Below are 21304 nucleotides of genomic sequence, written 5' to 3'. Positions count from 1 at the left end.
GCACACCCAGGAAGAAAGAGGAGAACACGGAGACACAAAGATTTATGAGGGAGAAAGAAATATGCAAGAAAAGGAAATCAGAAAGCAAGCAAGCAGAATATTCAAAAGACAACCACACGCCACGCATAGCAATGAAGTTTCCATGACTCCCTTTGGGTCCGTCAGTCTGCTTAGTAATTAATATGGCAACTCTTCCTTCACTCTGCTAATGGTGGGGTGGGGGGGGGCTCACCAGACATTTCCTTGTCGTGCCCTCCACTGTCCCTGGAGGAAGATCAGGTGCCCCAAGGATTTCTTAGATGGAGCAACAGGCTCCAAATGCCTGACATTTGCATAAAGTCACAGGTTAGCTGGTGGCAGCTAGTGAGTGGGTTTCCTCATCAGGGCCACATGGCACCTCAGGAGGGTGGGATCAGAACTGAGTGTGGGCAGCTGTTAGCCGAGGAGTGAGCTGGGGAATGGAGCCAGTGCCCAGACCATGGGGGACACCTGTGGAAGAAGGATGCCAGGGAGACCCCTTCTCCGGTTGGGTCCTGTCCAGTTGACTTGCAGAGTGTGTAGGGGTATGTGGTATGCTCTGCCTCCGGCCACCACCCTGCCCAGGCCCAACCCCCTCCAGGCCTGGGCTTGCTGCTAGTTTTTCCCGCTTCACTGTCTCCTTTCCAGTCTGGACTTTGCACACCGCTGCCAGAAACTTCCTGCCACGTCCCTCCCCAGATAGAAAACCTCCCATGGCGGAAATCACAAGCAAATCATGTCAGTTCTGCAGATATGCTTTGTTTGACCTCTGTGTTTTTTTAATATTTTGATTTGTTTCCAACATTAAGGAAAGGAAGATTTAAAAAATCTGAATGTCTAAGGCTTTTGGGAAAACTCAGAAGACTTGGCAACGGCAGGACTGCATTTCCACATTGTAATTGATTGGCATGGAGGAGCTACTGCTGTCTTCAGACAGGGCACTAATAGTGTCGTCCAAAGCCGGGCGTGGTGGCGCACGCTTGTAATCCCTGCGCTTGGGAGGCTGAGACAGGAGGATCGCACAGGTTTGAAGCCAGCCTCAGCTACTGAGTGAGGCTCTCAGCAATTTAGTGAGACCCTGTTTCCAAATAAAATAGAAAATAGGTCTGGGAGTATAGCCCGGAGGTAGAAAGCCTCTGGGTTCCACCCCCAGAACCACACACACACAAAAAAATAGTGTCGTCCTGTCACGTGTGTGCTACCAGGCCCTGTCTTCTTTGGTGAAGTCTCGACTCAAGTCCCTGCCTATGTAAGAACAAATGGATTGCTTGTTGTCATTGAGTTGTCAGATTTCTTTTGTGTGTGTGTGTGTGTGTGTGTGTGTGTGTGTGTGTGTGTGTGTGTGGTATTGGAGATGGAACTCAGAGGCATTCTACATCCAAACTATACCCTCAGCCCTATTTTTTATTCCTTATTTTGAAACAGGGTCTCACTGAGTTGCAAAGGGCCTCACTAAGTAGCTGAAGCTGTTCACAAACTGCAATCCTCCCAAATGCAAGGATTATAAGCATGCACCACCACTCCCGGTTTCTTCTCTACTGTCACCTAAACAGTTCCTCTTTATTCTAATCTCCTCTTAATGCTTTAAATTATCAGCATTATTACTATTGTTGTTGTTATTAGTAGTAGTAGTAATAGTACTAATACCAGTAGTGTTAGTAGTATTTTGGGACTGAAGATTGAACCAAGGGGCATTCTACCAATCCTATTTATTTTTATTTTATTTTGAAACATGGTCTTGCTAAATTGCTGAGGCTGGCCTTGAACCTACAATCATCCTGCCCATCCTCCCAAATTCTGGGATTACATGTGTGTGCTTCCATGCCTGGCTAATTCTTTCAACTTACCCTGTTCAAATTGCTAGGTGACTTGATTCTGATTTTTTAAAGTGGCACACAATCTTTATTCTCCGGTAAACTGGAAGGAATTACAAAACAGAAATAAGAAAGACAAGACTCTTTGAAGCAAAAAGCAGACATGTTTGCATGTGGCTCTCAGTTTTGCCGCTTCTTTGTGGTCTTAGATGAGGCCGTTAACCTCTCTGAACTTTCATTTATATCTGTAAAATAGGATATAATGCCCACAGGATTAGTTTAGGATTAGAAATAATATAAAGAGGGATTAACATGTCACAGAGATTAAGATTTAGTAATGAGTCAGTCTCACAGCGGCAAGTGATCAAGAGCTGGAAATATGCTTTAGCGTGTGTTTTTGTTGTTGATATATATATTTTTGTTTGTTTGCAGTACTGGGGATTGGACACAGGAGCATTCTACCACTGAGCTACCCCCCAGCCCTTTTTTATTTTTTACTTTGAATCAGGGCCTCGCTAAATTACTGAGAGTCTCACTACATTGCTCAGACTGTCCTCACATCTCAGCCTCCCAAGTTCTGGGGTTACAGCTATGAGCCACTATGCCCGGTGTGTTAGTATGTTTTACAGGTAAGAATACTACTATTCGGTCATGCTACACTTGTCGGAAAGGTCCTTGTTATTTAGAGAAAAGTGTCCTTAACTGGAACTTGTGTGCTGCTGTTGCTAAAAAGATGCGAGAGAGAGAGAGAGAGAGAGAGAGAGAGAGAGAGAGAGAGAGAGAGAGTGTGTGTGTGTGTGTGTGTGTGTGTGTGTGTGTGTGTGTGTGAGTCCAGGTGATGGTTGGTCTGAAAACTCCTCATGCACCGGGGACCCCATGGGAGCTCATCGTGAACAGAAAGACGGGTCTGCAGCTTCATAGGGCCCATTTTATCATGACCCCAGACGTCAACAAGCTTTAGAAGGCTGAGTCATGGCAGCAAAATCACGTAGTTATGTTTTTAGGATAACTGGTGTGACTCACTTTTTCAGGAATCGATTACTCAGGCACTGCCTGTCATGAAGGTTAAAACGTGATTATTCTCCTATTCAATGCAACTATATATGGAAATGTAGCCTTTAACATAATTAAGCTTCTATTGAAAAGGCAGAAATGATAAAATATCAGAAGCAACACTGCAATGCTTACGACAGTAACTATATGGCTTACCAGTTCTGACATTTTTATGTGTTCATGGTTTGCGTGTAAGGCTTTAAGCTGCCGTAGAGAATCAGGAATAGACACAATGAAGGAGTCGTCAGAGGTAACTTGTAGGTTGCCAAGTCGAAGGTAAGTCTGAGTGTGGGTGGAGCTGGAAAACTGCCAGCTGGAGACTGGTGAGCGGCCCCTGTCCTTGAGCCTGGAAGCAGGTTGGGAGGACCGCCTCAGGTTCTGAGCTGTCCTCTTTGTGGTTTCTTTGGTCAGGCAAATGGGGTGAGTATCTGCTTGTCCTTGGGGAAGTCTGCACCAGACACCTTAAATGTTCCATTTGGACCTATTATCTGGAGTGTGGCCAAGTATCTGCAGAATTAGGACTTTTTTCTACACCTGTATTTGAGCTTTGGTTTCAGTTCTGAAAATTGTGTGTGCAAGAAAGTTATGGGGTTCGTGGATGCGGTGGCACATGTCTGCAGTTCTCGTGCTTGGAGGGTGATATGAGGATCTCAGGTTTATTTTAGGTCAGCCTCAGCAACTTAGCAAAACTGTATTTCAAAATTAAAAATAAGAAGGGCCGAGGGTGTAACTCAGCGGTCGAATGCCCCTTGGTTTAATCTGGAAAGAAAGAAAAAGAAAGGGAAAGAAAGGAAGGAGGGAGGGAGGCGAAAAGCAAGGCATGGGGTTGTAGCTCACCATCTGCAGGCATGGCAGGTGTGACCCTGGGGCCGACTGGACGGGTTTAGTATGCCCCACAGTTTCATATGCTATGGAATAGGCCATTTTTAATTGTGAAATAAGGGCCATAGTGTACTCTGTAAATGACAGTAGATGTTTCCATCTATGCAAAAAGAGAAACAGGAGGGCTCTGGAGAAGGGAGTCTTTTGTGTCTGCTGGCGGTGGGGCCCGGGCTCTGGGCGTGGAGAAGTAATGACCATTGTCAGTGACTGTTGGCCGCCCTGTCCCAGGGCCATTACTTCATGTACTCTTAGGCCCTGGCCGTGTCTGGGGAGTTAGGGACTGTGGTAATGTGCATATTTAGGCGGCGTACATGGAGGGAGTCCTGTTCCTGGAGGACTGAGATACAGGTGAGAGGAGATCAGGCAGCGCTCGGCCCCTTGGCGTTCTAGGACAAGGGCTCCGGCCGAGAGGACACGGGCGGGCAGAGGACTCGTGGGACACGTGAGCTTTTCTCGGTGACCCTGGAGGAACTGAGAAGGGAAACCTGACGAAAGGCTGGACTTTCTGCAACCACAGAGGACGGGGCTTGAGTTATTGTTAAAAAGTGAACAACCAGAGAAGTAGATTCCGTAGATAGGACAGAATCGCCAACACCTTCAGAAGCGGGAGCTCAAGCCGAGGATGAGGTTAATGCTTTTTAGTAGTGGGCAGCAACACAAGTAGGAAATTCTCTCCCCTCCGTTCTGTCCTCCTCTTTCTATACTGAAGACTCTGAGTGGGGTGGGACATCCTTGCCCATGTTCATGTCCATACAGGACTCTCCTCTCTCGAGCTCCTTTTTTATTTTTGCATTCTACCTCCAAGCCATACCCCCAACCTTTTTTATTTTTAAATTTTGATATAGAATCTAACTAAGCTGCTGAGGGTCTAGCTAAGTTGCTAAGGCTGGTCTCGAACCTTAGATCCTCCGGTCTCGGCCTCCCAAATACAAAGGCAGGGACACAGCGCTTCCTAATAGCACACCTCGCTTCATGGCTCCTGCAGTTCGCTAGGTCTGACTTTTGCTTTGCGCCACACTCTTCACTGTGAAGAAATGGCCATCCTCTCTGGGCTTTCACGACTCTCTTGGACTTTTAGCAGCCTCTGCGTTTACTTGTTGAAAGGTTGAAAATAGAGTTAGGGAGTTTAGGAAGGAGGTAAAAACACCAACTGGGTTATCAGAGACCGCTGCTTTATCCGGACCCAGCCCACCACCCTCCTGGTAGTCAGCCGGCCGTGGGGGAAGGGACCGGCAGGCCACACGTTGGAGAGCTGCGCATAGTCCTGACCAGCTGGCCAAATCACGTGGTGGATCGGAGGCACCGACGTTTTATAAGCATGCCGATTCTCGCGACGTCTGTAGTCTCAGGATCTCAAGTATGTCTCGCAGCACCTGTAGTCTTGGGATATCTACGCTTCTGGCTTCCGGGGTTCCGCCTCCTGTTCCCACTGCGAGTTCATGTGGGGGAGGGGAGGGACCCAGCTATCACGTGTCTTCTCTCTTCCTTTCTCTTTCTTATTCTAGAAAAGGATTGAAAGTGCTGATAAAGTTAATCAAGAACAAATTAAAAGTAGATGAATAGAAGGAGAAAACAAGAATGGGGATTAAGAAGAGATAAAAACCACATCCTAGGAATCCCGCTCATGGTTACGGGCAGGTGGGCCAACTCACTGGGGGTCGCCAGGAGGAGGAAGCTTACTCAGAGCCCCGGAGGTAAAGGCAAGCACAATGACCTGCTTCTGATACTAAAACTAGGGACAAAAGTTTTCTCTAAAATCTTGTGTGACACCATGAAAAAGAGCCTCACAATCCTTGTGGCAGCGCAGGTGTAGAATTTGTCAGGGGTAACCACACCAGAGCTCAATTCAGTGAAGGTCTTCTGAGGGGGGGGGGTGCAGCTCGCTAAGATCTGCTCCTCTGACGTTTTGTTTGGTTCGGGTCCTGGGGATTCAATCCAGGGCCATTCTACCTCCAAGCTACCCCCAGCCCTTTTTATTTTGAAGCAGGGTCTCACTCGGTTGCTGAGTGTTTCACTGCATTGCTGAGGCTGGCCTCATACCTGCAATCCTCCCATCTCAGCCTCCCAAGTACTGGGATCACAGGTGCGCACCACCACACCAAAAGTCACCTGACTTTCGATGTGAGTGTCCATGGTGTCAGAGCTGGGAAAAGACAGGATCCTCTGAGGTCTTCCCAAGAGGGTACCCGCATTCTACATCACCACCAAAGTCACTGCCTCCCTTCACTTTCGCTCACACCCAAGCGGTGCCCTGGATTGAGTTGGCACATCCTTTTTTAGTAGTGGGACAGTAAGAGGCTTCCCTCTTACTAGCTCTGACTAGGAAAATGGGCAGTCATTAGCTCCCACTGCTCCTGGCTCCCCTGAGGCTCATTACGCCTTTGTGTGTGTGCGGGGGGGGGGGGGGGGGTTCTGGGGGTAGAATCAAGGAGCTTTCTACCTCCGGGCTATACTCCCAGACCTATTTTCTATTTTATTTGGAAACAGGGTCTCACTAAGTTGCTGAGAGCCTCACTAAGTAGCTGAGGCTGGCTTCGAACCTGTGCGATCCTCCTGTCTCAGCCTCCTAAGCGCGGGGATTACAAGCGCGCGCCACCACGCCCGGCTTCATTACACCCTTCTCACACAGGGTGACAAGTGGCCCTCAGTACCCTGACGCTTTGCCTGCTCGAGCCCCTAAACAGCAGCTGGCTGAGCTCTGCGCCCTGGCCCTTCCCGCGTCCCCTTTATCTCACAAACTCAGGGGAGGTGACTCTTTTATGAAGACCCATCTAGGAAGAGTTAAAGAGCTTGTTGATTTCTCCTAGACACTGTGGGTTGTTTTCAAGTCTCCTTAGGTGGCGCTGGTCGGTGGCAGGAAGAATGCTTGACTCATGTTTGCGCATCGTTCTACAATAAAGGGAATTAAAAAAAATAGTTTCCGTCTGTGTGACTTTCATTCACCTACAAAGCTTCTCTTTAAGGAAAAAAAGCTGTATTGTACTAACAATGTGTATTACGAAAGCCTTCAAATTAAATAGGAAGAGAATTGAGGGAAAAGGACTATTAAATACTTGAATTACTTACTGAAGTCAAGCGGTGAGGAAGAAAATAAAAGGCTGCTTCCTCTGCCTCCTACTTCTAGCCGGCTTCTCTGTGTCTGTCAGGTGCTGGCAAGGGAAACGGCCTTAGAGAATGGTCCGGGGGTCCTTGGGAACATGGTGCCGCCCTGGCTGTATGGACGGCCATCCGACCTCAGGTGGGCTGTGGGTCCAGCCGCCGTCCCGCCCTGCTCCTCCTCTCGGTAGCATTCCCAGGCCCGTCCATCTGTTCCGCGCCCAGCTCCTACTAGGCCCACAGCACATGATGTATGACTGGGGGAGAGGAGAGGCTTTAAAGAACGGAAAGACATGGTCTTCTTAGAAAGAAAAGCCCCACATGAAACAGGTGGAGTGCTAGATTTACCAAGTCTATGCACACATGCCATGTTGAAGGAGAGGAGGGGATGAGATTTATCACTGCCTCCTATTTGCCAGACACTTTTCTTAGAGGATTTACATATGATCTCCCCTCCCACAGCCAAACCACCACATAGACGGTTCCCTTCTATGTTGGTGGAGAACGAGGTTAGAAAAGATGAGGGGCTCAGCCCAGAGGAGGGAGAGGTCACCTTCAATGAGAATCCATGAATAGGGTGGCATCCGCAGGGTCGAAGGGAGGGAGAGGGGAAAGTGACCCAGGCTGGGCTGGGAACCCCTGGAGCCCCACCACTGGACATCGTCCAGGCCAGGACCGTGGAAGCCTGACAGGGCCCAGGGAACAAAGGCAAGAGTCGCCCTCCCCCAGGACAGGGCCCGTTGTGGGGTAGGGTCCTGTGCTTACTGGGAAGCACAGGAGTAATGACATCCGGGAACTGTCAGGGAGAGGCATCTCAAACTTGCCACTGTCCCATGTCTGTCAAAATTCCAGACCAGCATTTAACACAGATGAACCTGGTTCTTGTCTCTAAGTCTAACTCCTCCACTCGGGTCTTCCATCCATCCCTCTCACTTACTCAGGAGTACCACGCTGGCCACTCTCCTGGCCTTGTCCCTAGCCTCATCACTGGGTCATTCTCAGCATACTCACATGCTGGTATTTCTCCCATCTAGAAGATACATCTTAGCCGGGTATGGTGGCGCACACTTGTAATCCCAGCATTTGGGAGGCTGAGATAGGAGGATCGTGGTTTGCGGACAGCCTCAGCTACTTAGTGAGGCCCTCTGCAAGTCAGTGAGACCCTGTTTCAAAATAAAGAATAAGCCGGGCGTGGTGGCGCACGCTTGTAATCCCCACGCTTGGGAGGCAGAGACAGGAGGGTCGCATGGGTTCAAAGCCAGCCACGCTGGGGCTTAAGAGACCCTGTTTCCAATTAAAAATATAAAATGGGTCTGGGAGTGTAGTCTGGAGGTAGAAAGGTTTCCAGGAGCCCCAGTACCACCAAAATAAATAAATAGAATAAAAAATAAGGCTGGGGGTGTAGCTCAGAGGTAGAATGCCCCTGGATTCCATCCCCAGTACCGCAAAAATAAATAAACAAACAAACAAACAAACATCTTTTCTTGACCCTACTTTCCTCTGTAGCTACACTTCTTCCTCTTGCCCCTGAACAGAAAACCCTTTGAAAGAGCTGCTGCCTCCAATGTCTTCCTCCCAGGGTGCTTACCTTGTAAATATTCATCTCCATCAGTTTACTCAAACTGCTTTTGTCCAGGTCACTGATAACTCCTTGAAGCTCCAGTACTCATGTCTCATTTCTTTTTTAAAAAAAATATGCCTCTAGCCGGGCGTGGTGGCACACGCTTGTAATCCCCATGCTTGGGAGGCAGAGACAGGAGGATCGCGCAGGTTCGAAGCCAGCCGTGCTGGCTTAAGAGACCCTGTTTCCAAATAAAAAGTATAAAAATAGGTTTGGGACTCTAGCCCAGAGGTAGAAGGGTTTCCAGGAACCCAAGTACCACCACCGCCAAAAAAAAAAAAAGAAATATATATATATATATATATATATATATATTTCTTTTTATACCCATATATATATATATATATATATATATATATATATATATATCCCTCTATGGGTGCAGTGTAATAATACATACATTGAGGTTCAGTGTGACAGGAACGTGCATGCCCACGACCACGTGTGTTTCCATCCAGATCCTGCCCGCTCTCACCTCCTCCCATTCATAATATTGAGATTAGTATTGATAATTTCACGTATGTACGTAGGATTGCTTGGACTCTTTTCTTCCTCAAGTCTCTCTTCCACCGGCATCTCAGCTCATCCTGTCTGAAGTCCCTTTTGTTCTCCAGTTTCTCTAGCTTCTAGTGATATACACATAGCCATGTTGCTGGCAGCACCGTTCACAATAGGCAAATTATGGAACCAGCCCTAGTGCCACTCAGCAGATGAATGGATTGTGAAACTGGTATGTACACACAGTGGAATTTTACTCAGCCATAAGACAAACCAAATAATGTCATTTGTGGGAAAATGGATGGAATGAGATTAACATTATGCCAAGTGAGATTAGCCAGCCTCAGAAGGTAAAGAGTTATGTGTTTCCTCTCATTTGTGGAAACTAGAGAGAAATTGGGAAACAGAAGGCAGGAGAGATTCCAGTAAGATGGTGAGAGGGGACTGCGGGAGGGAGGTGGGCGGGGGAGGGGGACTCGATAGAGGAAACAGTTCAGATGACGCCATGTGCACATACCATCTCAAGAGTGTGCTGGGAAGGGGGGAACAGGTGTTTTCCAGCATGAAATACACCAAATGCTATGTGCATGTATGTTTCTACCACTCAGAACCTTGTTATGATGTATAATTATAATGTACCAATAGAAGCAGATGTAAAATATTTGATGTTTGTCTTTCTGTGTCTGGCTTATTTCACTTAACAGGAGGATCTCCAGTTTCATACATTTTCCTGCAGAGGACATGATTTCAGTCTTCTTTATGGCTGAGTAGCACTCCCTTGTGTTCATATACCATATTTTCTTTACATAGTTACCGTTGATGGTCACCTGGGTGACTGGCTACAGTGGATAGTACCATAACAGAGGTATCCGGGCACCTCTTTTGAATACTAACTTCATTTCCTCCAGGCATATGCCTGCAGTGGGAGAGCCGAATCATAGAGGTCTACATTTAGTTTGTGTGTGTGTGTGTGTGTGTGTGTGTGTGTGTGTGTGTATCTGGGGATGGAACTCAGAGGCATTCTACCTCCAAGCTACACCCCCTGCCCTATTTTTTATTCTTTATTTTGAAACAGGGTCTCTCTAAGATGTAGAGGGCCTCACTAAGTAGCTGAGGCTGTCCGCGAACTGCGATCCTCCGGTCTCAGCCTCCCGAATGCTGGGATTACAAGCGTGCGCCACCACGCCCAGCTCATATATAGTTTTTTGAACAGCCTTCATACCGTTTCATCTAGTAGCAATCCTAGTTTACATTTCCACTAACAGTGTACACGGGTCCCTCCTTCTACACAGCATCACCCCCATTTTTATTTATTTAGTAATTTTTATACCAGCCATTCCGACCAGGGATGAGGTAGAATCTCAAGGTGGTTTTGATTTGCATTTCCCAGGTAGCTAAGGATGCTGAGCATTTTCTCGTGTATTTGTTGGCCATTTGCACTTTTTTTGTGTGGTGGTGGTGGTACTGGGGTTCCTGGAAGCCCTTCTACCTCCGGGGTACACTCCCAGACCTATTTTATATTTTTTTTAATTTGGAAACAGGGTCTCTTAAGCCAGTGAGGCTGGCTCTGAACCAGCGCGATCCTCCTGTCTCTGCCTCCCAAGCACGGGGATTACAAGCGTGCGCCACCATGCCCGGCCCATTTGCACTTCTTTTGAGAACTGTCTGTTTAGATAATCTGCCCCTTTTTATTGAATAGCTTATTCTGTTGAGGTTAAGTGTTTTGAGTCTTTCGTATATTCTGGATATGAATACTCTGTCAGAGGAACTGCTAGGGAAGATCCCCTCCCATTGTGTCGGTTGTCTCCTTGCTTTTTCTGTTTGTTTCCTTTGTGTTGCAAAAGCATTTTCATTTTATATAATCCCATTTGCCAATCCTTACTGTTATCTCCTGAGCTACTGGTGTTCTCTTAGGAGATGGTTGTGTGTGCCTCTATCTTGAGGCGCTTTCCCTGCGGCTTTCCCCCTCCAGTAGTTTCAAAGTTTCAGGTCTTCCTTTAAAATCTTTCATCTATTTTGAGTTGATTTTCGTACAGGGTGAGAGATAGGGATATAGCTTTAATCTTCTACATGTAGATATCCAGTTTTCCCCGCACTGTTTGTTGAAGAGGCTGCCTCTTCTCCATCGTGTGTTTTTGACACCTTCATGTTGAATCAGATGTCTGTATGTGAGTGGGTTTCTTTCTGGATCCTCCATTCTATTTCACTGGTTTACATGTCTGTTTTTATTTATTTTTTATTTTATTTTATTTTATTGGTGGTATTGGGGGTGGAACCCAGAGGCTTTCTACCTCTGGGCTATACTCCCAGACCTTTTTTGTATTTTATTTGCAAACAGGGTCTCACTAAGTTGCTGAGAGCCTCACTAAGTAGCTGAGGCTGGCTTCGAACCTGCGCGATCCTCCTGTCTCAGCCTCCCAAGCGCGGGGATTGCAAGCGTGCGCCACCACGCCCGGCAACATGTCTGTTTTTATGCCAGTGCTATGCTGCTTTTGTTACTATTGCCGTGTAATATACTTTGAAATCGGGCATTTTGATGCTTTCAGAATCACTGTTTTTGCTCAGGATTGCTTTGACTATTTGATTTTCTTGTTTTGTTTTGTTTTGTGGTCCCATATAAATTATAGAATTTTTTTCTAGTTCTTTGAAAAATAGCATTGGTATTTTGATGAGGATTGCATTGAATCTGTGAATTTTTTGGTAGTATGGCCAGTTTTATAGTATTAATTCTCCCAATCCATGAACATAGGTGGTCTTTCTATTTTCTAGTATTTTCTTCAATTTCTTAGAGTTTTATAATTTTCATCGTAAAGGTCTTTTACCTCCTCAGATAGGGTTATTCCTAGGTTTCTTCTTCCTTTCCTTTCTTTCTCTCATTTATTATTTTTTGAGGCTATTATGAGTGAGATTGTTTTCCTGACTTATTTGTCAGTGAGTTTGTTAGTGTATATAAAAAGTTATTAATTTATATATCTATTGATTTTGTATTCTGCTACTTTAATGAATTTATCCATTCTAAGAGTCTTTAGGGTCTTCTAAGTATAGAATTGTATCATTTGCCAACAGAGATCATTTGACTTCTTTCTCTCCTACTAATTTCCTTTTTTTCCCCTTTGTCTTGCCTGATTGCTCTGGCTAAAATTTCAAGCACTATACTGAATACTAGTTCTGGGAGTGGATACCATTGTCTATTTCCAAATTTTAGAGGAGTACTTTCAGTTTTTCCCCATTTGCTATGATATTGACTATGGGTTTATTCTATATAATCTTTATGTGGAGGTATGATCCTTCTATACCTAGTTTCCTCAGGGCTTTTACCATGAACGGATGTTGAATTTTATCAAAAGCTTTTTTTTTTTTACATCTATTGAGATGATTGTGTGATTTTCTTTGTCCTTGATTCTATTTATGTATTATGTTTATTGATTTGCATAGGTTAAACCATACTTGCATCCTTGGAATAAAACCAACTTGACCATAGTGTATGATCTTTTTAATAGGTTGCTGAATTCAATTTGCAGATATTTTATTGACAATTTTTGCATCTATGTTTACAAAAAATATTGGCCTATAGATTTCTTTGCTGTTGTGTATTTACCAGGTTTTGGTGTTAGGGTGATACTGGCTTTGCAGAATGAACTTAGATGTATTCCTTCCCTTCCTATTTTGTGGAATAGTTTGAGGAGCATTGGTGGGGTTTTGTTTGTTTTGTACTGGGGAGCAAGACTCTCAGAAACAGTGTTAGTTCTTCTTTAAAAGTCCAGTGAAGCCGGGTGTGGTGATGCATGCTTGTAATTCCAGTACCTGGGAGGCTGAGACAGAAAGATCGCAGGTTCGAAGCCAGCCTCAGCTACTTAGTGAGGTCCTCCGAAACTTAGTGAGACCCTGTTTTAAATTAAAGAATAAAAAATATTGCTATGGGTATAGGTTGGAGGTAGAATGCCCCTGTATTCCATCCCTAGTACCAGAAAGAAAGAAAGAAAGAAAGAAAGAAAGAAAGAAAGAAAGAAAGAAAGAAGAAAGAGAGAGAGAGAAAGAAAGGGAAAGAAAGAAAGAGAGAAAGAAAGACAAACCAGTGAAATTTAGCTTGAACCCATCTAGTCCTGAACTTTCTTATTTATAGACCCCTTTTAGAGTTTGTCAGAAGTGTCACCTTTTGAGTGAGGCCTACCCTGATCACATCACTTAAGATTCCAGTTACCACCTCGCTATCACTCTGGCACCCTTTGGTATATTAGTTAGCTATTGCTGTGTAACAAATTACCCTCAAACTTAGTAGCTTAAAAGAACAATGGTCAGTTGTTATCTTTGCAGATCCTGTGGATTACAAGTGTTTGAGCTCAGTGTTTTGGGCTTGGAATCTCCTGTTAGGTTATCGTCACATGTGGGCTGAGACTGAAAGCCCCAATGGGGCTGGAGGGCCCACTTTCAAGATGATTTGCTCACAACACGGCTGTTGGTCCTCCTCACATGGACCTGTCCCAGGGGTGTCCAGTATGCTATGTGATGGTAGCTGGCTCCCCGAGAGTAAGCAATCCAAGAGAATCAAGCAGAGGCCGGCATGCCTTTTATAATCTAGCCTTGGAAGTCACAGACACCCCAGCACTTCTGCAGTACCCTATTGGTCTAACAGGCCACTCTCTGCTGCAGGGGAGGAAATGGAGGCATGTGTTCAAGAGGTGAGGCTCTTGGGGGGGCCACACTTCTGCTTGCTTTATCTCTTTAGTACTTACCATCTTCTAACATACCACATGTTTCTTGGTTAAGAGATTTATTTTTAGTATCCCTGGCCATGGCGTAAACGCCTCAAGGGCAGGGATTCTGATGTACTTGGTTGATGGTTCTCTCCTTAGTGTCCAGCACAGTGTCTGGCAAGTAGCAAGTACTCAGTATTCATCGAATGAATGATTGAATATAAGGCCATGCAAAATCCTGTCTGCCTACCCTAGTTGTCATTCTGGAGCAGCTTCCCAGCTTTAAGTCATCAGAACGGCAGCTCTAGCTAGCTCTTTATACTTCTCTGAGCATTCCGTGACCCATCTTTGTTTCCTGACCCAATCTCTTTAATGCCATTGCTGTAGTGAATGACTCCCTGATTGAGATCTGATCTAAAAACCAATTCTTCATCATTGAAACCACATCAAATCCCCCTACACACACACACGGAGAATTTTTCTTTGCCCATTTTACGCCCAGTATGTGCAAAAGCAAAAGGATCTCACCCACAATGTCTTCTCACCAGTCTGGCCCCCCAGCTAACGTGGGGATTAGAGCAAGCAAAAGGGGTCTGAAGACGAGCTCTGGGGTTAGGGTGGCAGTAACAGAACCAAGGACGTGGGAAAGAGCTGTTTTGTGGCATGGAGAAATCTGTTACACCCGGGTGGCTGTCCCGTTGCCACCAGAGTTCCGGAATTGCTATGAGCAAAGGGGACACCTGTTTCCTCACAGCTGGGGCTCGTAGTGGCCAGCTGAGGTGGCGTAGACACATAGACACGCTGGTGCCTGAGGAGGTGGGGATCCCAGCTGAGGGGCGGGGCAAAAGCCAGAAACAGCTGCGCAAGACAGGGTGCAAGCAAATGAGCTGAGCCCCGCTCCTCCCTGGTGGTAAACCTCTACCTGACTCTCCATCTGCTCTCACCGCAACCTTCTCCCTCCTGCCTTGCTTCTTAATAAAGTGTGTGTGTGTGTGTGTGTGTGTGTGTGTGTGTGTGTGTGTGTGTGTGTGAGACAGACAGACAGACAAACAGGCAGGCAGGCAGGCAGGCAGGCAGGCAGGCAGGCAGGCAGGCAGACAGGCAAGCAGGCAGACAGATTGAACCCAGAGGCTTTCTACTTCTACCCTCCCAGCCCTTTTTATTTTTTGTTTTGAGACAGAATTTCACTCAGGTGCTGAGAGTCCTGCTGAGTTACTGAGGCTGGTCTCAGACCTACACTCCTCCTGTCTCAGCTTCGCCAGTACTGGGATTACAGGCATGCACACTTGGCTGGTGAATTTATTAAATGAGATATCTGTATGCCTGCTTTTCCTTATTGCTTTTGTCATGTGTAACTTATTCAATAAGAAATGGACTGAGGTCCTACTATTAAGAGAGTTGCTAGTCGTTCTGGGGGTGTAGCTCAGTGGTCGACAGCATGTGCAAGACACTGGGTTAGAGTCCAGAACAGAGAGAGGAGAGGGGGAGGAGAGGGGAGGGGAGGGAGGGAGCCAGCGCCAGTGCAAGCAAACACAAACACAAACGCAGTAAATAAGGAAGAGTAAATAGCAAGTCATGATAATGGATAAAATCAGTCAAAACAAGTATCTAAGTAAAAAGAGGGGAACAGAGCCATGGCAGTATTTTATCGGTGGCTAACAAAGAAATATGTACTGAGCCAAAATGTTCCCCCAAATCTGAGACTTCAAACAGATCAATGCCTCTTGACCCGTCTTGTCACTTCAGAGTTGGTAAAATGAGCCCACAGGAAGTTGGTGCCACTGGCTCCAGCTCTGTCCCACACCTCCGGCGGTTCCACCTCGGGCCCATATCACCTGTGACCATTGTCAGGCACCATAGTGGGGACGGCCACTTTGTACCCGCCCGGATGGAATAATTGGGAAAGGTCTTTCTCTCCAGATACCCAGCCTTGCGCGTACATGCGGCAAGTCTCTGGCATACTCTTCTTGAAGGGAAGGGCCATTTCTGGTCCATCTCTAAAGGCTTATGAAAGCTGGCTCTGCTTCTCACTGCCTCTAAAGCCGGGGACCAGACACTCCTCTCTAGGACTCAGATCTTTCCTTTGTATCATAAGAACATTGAACTTGATGGCCTTGGGACCCGTCTTCCCATATTGTGCACGGATCAGACTCGAAAGAATTGTTGAGGGGAAAAGCCCACCAACTGCCGTGTGCGTGCGTGTTACTGTCATTCTGAACTGCATTACGATATGAGACTATAATGTACCAATGAAAGTATAAAAAATAACTGAATTGTCTGAATTTGGTTTTCTTAATACCCACCAAGAGCAACAACATCGTATAAGCTATTAGCATTAGCATAAATTTATATTTCTGAGGACTGAGTATAGGACCTTGTCAAATACAAAGCCCTGTGGGATTTTATGAGGAGGAGGAGGAGGAGGAGCTGGGTATAGTGCTGTATGTACCATGAGGCATATTCTCCACAAATGTGTGTCAAACTGAACCTCAGTCAACTCCAGATTTCCAGGACCTTAGGAGTCTCATGAGCGCCCCAGATTCCATCCTGCCCAGTCTCTACTCACCCAGCGGGGGTTATTCTTCATGAGCAGTGTACTCAACTCAGGCTTTTTTTTTTTTTTTTTTTTTTTTTTTTTTGCAGGTCTGGGGGTGGAACCCAGGAGCATTCTACCTCCGAGCTACACCCCCTGTCCTATTTTTTATTCTTTGTTTTGAAACCGGGTCTCACTGAGTTGCAGAGCGCCTCACTAAGTAGCTGAGGCTGTCCGCGAACCGCGATACTCAGGTCTCAGCCTCCCGAATGCTGGGATTACAAGTGTGCACCACCACGCTCGGCTAGGATTTCTTTTTTCTCTTTCTTCTTTTCACACTTCACTCATTCATTCATTCATTTATTCATTTATTCAATGGTGGTACTGGGGATTGAACCCAGGGGTATTCTACCTCTGAACTACACTCCCAGAACTATTTTATTTTTACTTTGAAACAGGGTCTCAGTAGACTGTAGAAGGTCTCACTGAGTTGCTGAGGCTGGCCTTGAACCTGTGATCCTCTGGTCTCAGTCTCTCAAGTACTGGGATTATAAGTGTGTTCCTCTATACCTGGTTGACTATTAAAAACATTTTATTGAAGCCATATGTGGTGGCACACGCTTATAATCCCAGCACTTGGAAGGCTGAGTCTAGAGGATCACGGGTTTGCGGACAGCCTCAGCTACTTAGTGAGGGCATTTGCAACTCGGTGAGACCCAGTTTCAAAGTCAACAATAAAAGAATTAGGGCTGGGGATGTAGCTTGGCAGTAGAATGCCCCTGGGTTCCATCCCTAGTACCACAAAAAAGAAAAAAAAAGAAAAAAGAAAAAAAAATTTTAATGAGAGCTTGGTGGTTCTGCGCTTAAACTGAGCTGTACTGCTTGGACTTGACTCCCAGTTCTACCACTTACTAATGTGTGACTGGGCAAGTTTCTAAACTTCTCTGTGTTTATATTTCTTTAACTATAAAATGGAGAAAATATTAGGACCTGCTCATAAGATTGCTATGAGGGGTGTGTGTGTGTGTGTGTGTGTGTGTGTGTGTGTGTGTGTGTGTTTAATCCATACCTGGAATAAACACTATTGTAGGTCCCTCAGTTCCCCTGGTTTTTTCTCTGACCAGATCAAGATAGTCAGAGCACCTTCACAGCTCTGTGAGCCAGCCGTACGTCTTTACCTGCAGGATTAAACATCACCAGGCATTGGTAAAGATGTTCAGCTCGCTGCCCAAAACCCTGAAGGAAAGGAGCCTCGGCCCTGAGCTTCCACGGGCCCTTATGTACACGCCATAACCGTTGCCATGTGTGTGGACACACCTGGTAGGACGTGTCTTGCCGCCGTCCTTTGCGAGGACGGCCATGGCGCCCTCTGATCACCTAGCAAGCAGTGCTTCTTTGTCTGGATCCCAGCCGGCCCCGTCTCAGGACGGCCTGCTCTGTCCTTCTGGGGAATTGCCCCGTTGCCCAGGTTGGAGAGACTTCGCCTGTGGCCTTGGGGACAGAATAAGCCCATGTGCTCGCTATGACTAACAGTCATGGAGGCTGGTATCCGGGACTGTGGAGGGACCACGGAAATCTCAAGAGGAAAATGTACCCCTGATAATCCAGTAGTCTGTCTGTGTTCATGCCTTTGTTTCTAATCTTTCCTGAATCTCTATCAAGCCACGTGTGTCCTCGCCCCAACCCACAGGGCTTTGCTGTCACAGGCCAGCAGTGTGCAGCAGTGTGCCTGACTCGCTCAGCGCCAACACGAAGAAGGCCTTACCTCTGAGGAATGACAGCCAGACTTTGTGTGTGTGTGGTATAGGGGACTGAATCCAGGGGCATTCTACCTCCAAGCTACATTCCCAGCCCTATTTTGTATTCTTTATTTTGAAACAAGGTTTCAGGGAATTGCAAAGGGCCTCACTAAGTAGCTGAGATTGTCCTCAAACCACGATCCTCCTGTCTTGGCCTCCCGAATGCTGGGATTGCAAGTGTGCGTCACCACGCCTGGTATAGACTTTTCCTTATACATTTTAAAGTGTATTGGATTCCTGTGGAAATTGAACTGTATTTATAATTTAGATCTATGTATAAGTTGAAATGTATTTCTACTATAATTTCTAATGTTTCTAAATGTATCTCTAATATGTTCAATTTTCATATAATTGTATGAGTGTTCTGTGATTGATGTGTGGACTACTGGGAAATGTCTCTGCTAACTATTGGGATTTTCTTACTGTTTTTACGTGGCAGGATCTGGATCATCTTCGAACATTTTCCATATTCTGTTTTTCACAGAAAAAAATACTTTTTTGGAAGGGTATAAAGAAGTTCATTTTATTTCCTTTGCTAATAAAGAGTTGGAATATTTTTAAAAAAGCCTAACTTAAAAAACAACTTTGTTGTATTGTTCCTAATAAATGTACGATTTCCACCAGACTTTTAAAAATACTGAAAATAGCTTCAGCTCTCCTGTAAACCCAAGCATCCAAAGTACCTGGCTGGAGCCAGCCAGCCAGAGCATCTCCAAAGTTCTCCTACCACAGAAAAAGCTCTGAGTCTCCAACCTCGGTGGTTGGCAAGCTGAGCAGGTCAAGGTGGGAGGTCCAATCAAAGATGATGAGTAGACTGGGCTACAGGTCTGTGGAGAGTCACTCCCACCGCCTCCTTCAGAACTGGGATTGCCTTCCCCTGGGTTGAGCTGAAGTCGGCTGAGTTAATGAGTCCAGTTTGCCAATCACAGTAGCATAGGCCAAGATGCCCAGGCAGTGGTTATGACAGAGAAGACGCAGCAGTTTCAAGCACATCACCTCGTCAACTAAATTTATGTACCCCAAAATGAAAACCATGTATTGATTGATCAAAAATATATTATTTTTTTGGTATTGGGATCGAACCCAGGGCATTCTACCTCTAAGCTATACCCCTAGAGGTTTTATTTTTATTCTGAAGCAGGTCTTTCTAAGTTGCAGAGGCTGACTTCAAACCTGTGATCCTTCTGTGTGAGTCTCCCCAAGTACTGGGATTGCAGACATGTGCCAACCGCACCCAGTTTGATCAAGTATTTTTGGAGCCAGGAGCTATGTTAGGCATTTCTGGAAAGGAGAGAGGGGTGACTGAAGTATATAAGATAAAGCTTAATTGTATTTCTGCCAAAACATTGTTTTAGCAGATGAACCTTTTCAAATACAGATGCTCCTTGATTTACATCCTGATGAACTCATTGCAGATTGAGACTAGAATAAGATGGAAAAGCATCTCATGCACCTCGCCTATAAACATCCTGGCTGAGCAGCACAGTACAGGAGAGGATGTCGGCTGCTGTCCTTGAGGCCGACTGGGCGCTGCAGTCACTGCCATTACTGGGGAAAGACCCGCACTGGCAACTCCAAGTGCAACATCACTGAATGTGCGTCGTCTTCTCGGCATCACAAAGGCGAAGCCACAGGAGTCTCTACCACCTGCGAGCACTTTGTGGAGCTTTGCCTTCAACCTCACTCCAGCATAACAGGAAGAAGATGGAGCAGAAAAGAAAGAAACAAAGAGGAGAGCTGGGAGCCACAGACCACTCACCATTGCCCGGGGCGCAGACCCAACAAAGGGTTAGGGTATTGGGTTTCTGCTTCTGTCGCACCAACTGGGTATCATTAGTTGGTAGACAGCTTAAGATGCTGAATGAACATCAGAGATGGCTCAGTAAGTCTGTTCGAGAAATACAGATTACTGTCACATTACAGAACCAGCGTAGGTGCCCATCCATAGATGAATGGATTACAAAATTATGGGAAATACACACAATGGTATTCTACTCAGAAATAAACAAGAACAAAATGACAGCATTTGCAGGAAGATGGAAGGACCCAGAGAACTTTATGTTAAGTGAGATTAGCCAATCACAGAAAGTGAAGGGACGTATGTTTTCTCCAATACGTGCAAACTAGGGAGTCATGGGGATACCAGAGGGCCTCCAGAGGACGAGGAGAAATCTCAGTGGAGCTAGGGAGGAAGGGGAGGAGAGGAGGAAGACTGAGGTTCATTAACAGAAATACTGCCATTGACTCTGTGTGTACACGTGAACGTACCAGTGTCAATCTGGGTACTTGGTATTGGGAGGGAGGGAAATGGAGACGTGGGGGGGGCATCAAGTACCGTGTGCATGTATGTCAATTGTCAACATGATTTGCAATATGATGTGAGGCTATAATGCACCAATAAAAGCATTAAAAAATGCCGATGCTTTCCTATCATACGTCAGGCACCGTGTGAGTTATAGTGGCCAACAAGTCACAGCCCTGTCCTCACGGGATTCCCAAGCCAAGGGAGAAGCCACGCAGCGCAGGGTGACAAGTGGCACAGGACCGGCAGGCTGAGCAGGGAGGAGGGCGGCTCCTCGTGCTCGGTCACTGGGACCGTCTCACAGAGGAAGCGAATTCGAGGCTGAGCCTTGCAGTAAGTTCCACACTAATGACTCAAGAGAGTCCCTTCATAGCAAGCCACGCAGCAAAGACGTGGGCGCTCGCCGCCACAGGTGACAGGACTCGACAGGAGGGAAATGTAAGTACTTGAAGATGACACTAATACTGGGTCAGACGGACAAACACCCATTATTATTATAAGGCAGTGCTTCATTTAAAATATCTATTTCCCCTAGACTCAACGAGAGTAGCTTTCAGATGACTCTCCCGCCAGTGCATAAATGTCTAATTCAGTAATCATGAAAACCAGGCTTGTTAACTTAGATATTGATAGGCCTTTCAAGCTATCTTTTTTAGAATAATCTAAGTTTCTATAAATCACTTATTTTTACTCGCACAGGGCATAATGGAATTAAAAAAATAGAACATGCTTTAAATTTTTCACAGGAAAAGGTTTGATTTGACAAATCAATGTGTCAAATTGCCAAGTCACAAACATTTCATTTATTTATTTATTGTGATACCAGGGATTGAATCAATACTACAATAAAATGAATATAGCTCGAGGTGTTCTACCTCCAGTCCTACTTTATTATTTTTATTTTGAAACAGAATCTTGCTAAGTTGCTGAAGGCCTCACTAAATGCTGAGGCTGGCCTCAAACCTGTGATCCTCCTGTCTTAGCCTCCAAAGTA

The sequence above is a fragment of the Muscardinus avellanarius genome (assembly GCF_963383645.1).
Source record: "Muscardinus avellanarius genome assembly, chromosome: 3".
Taxonomy (NCBI): domain Eukaryota; kingdom Metazoa; phylum Chordata; class Mammalia; order Rodentia; family Gliridae; genus Muscardinus; species Muscardinus avellanarius.
Note: the sequence above shows the minus strand (reverse complement) of the source record.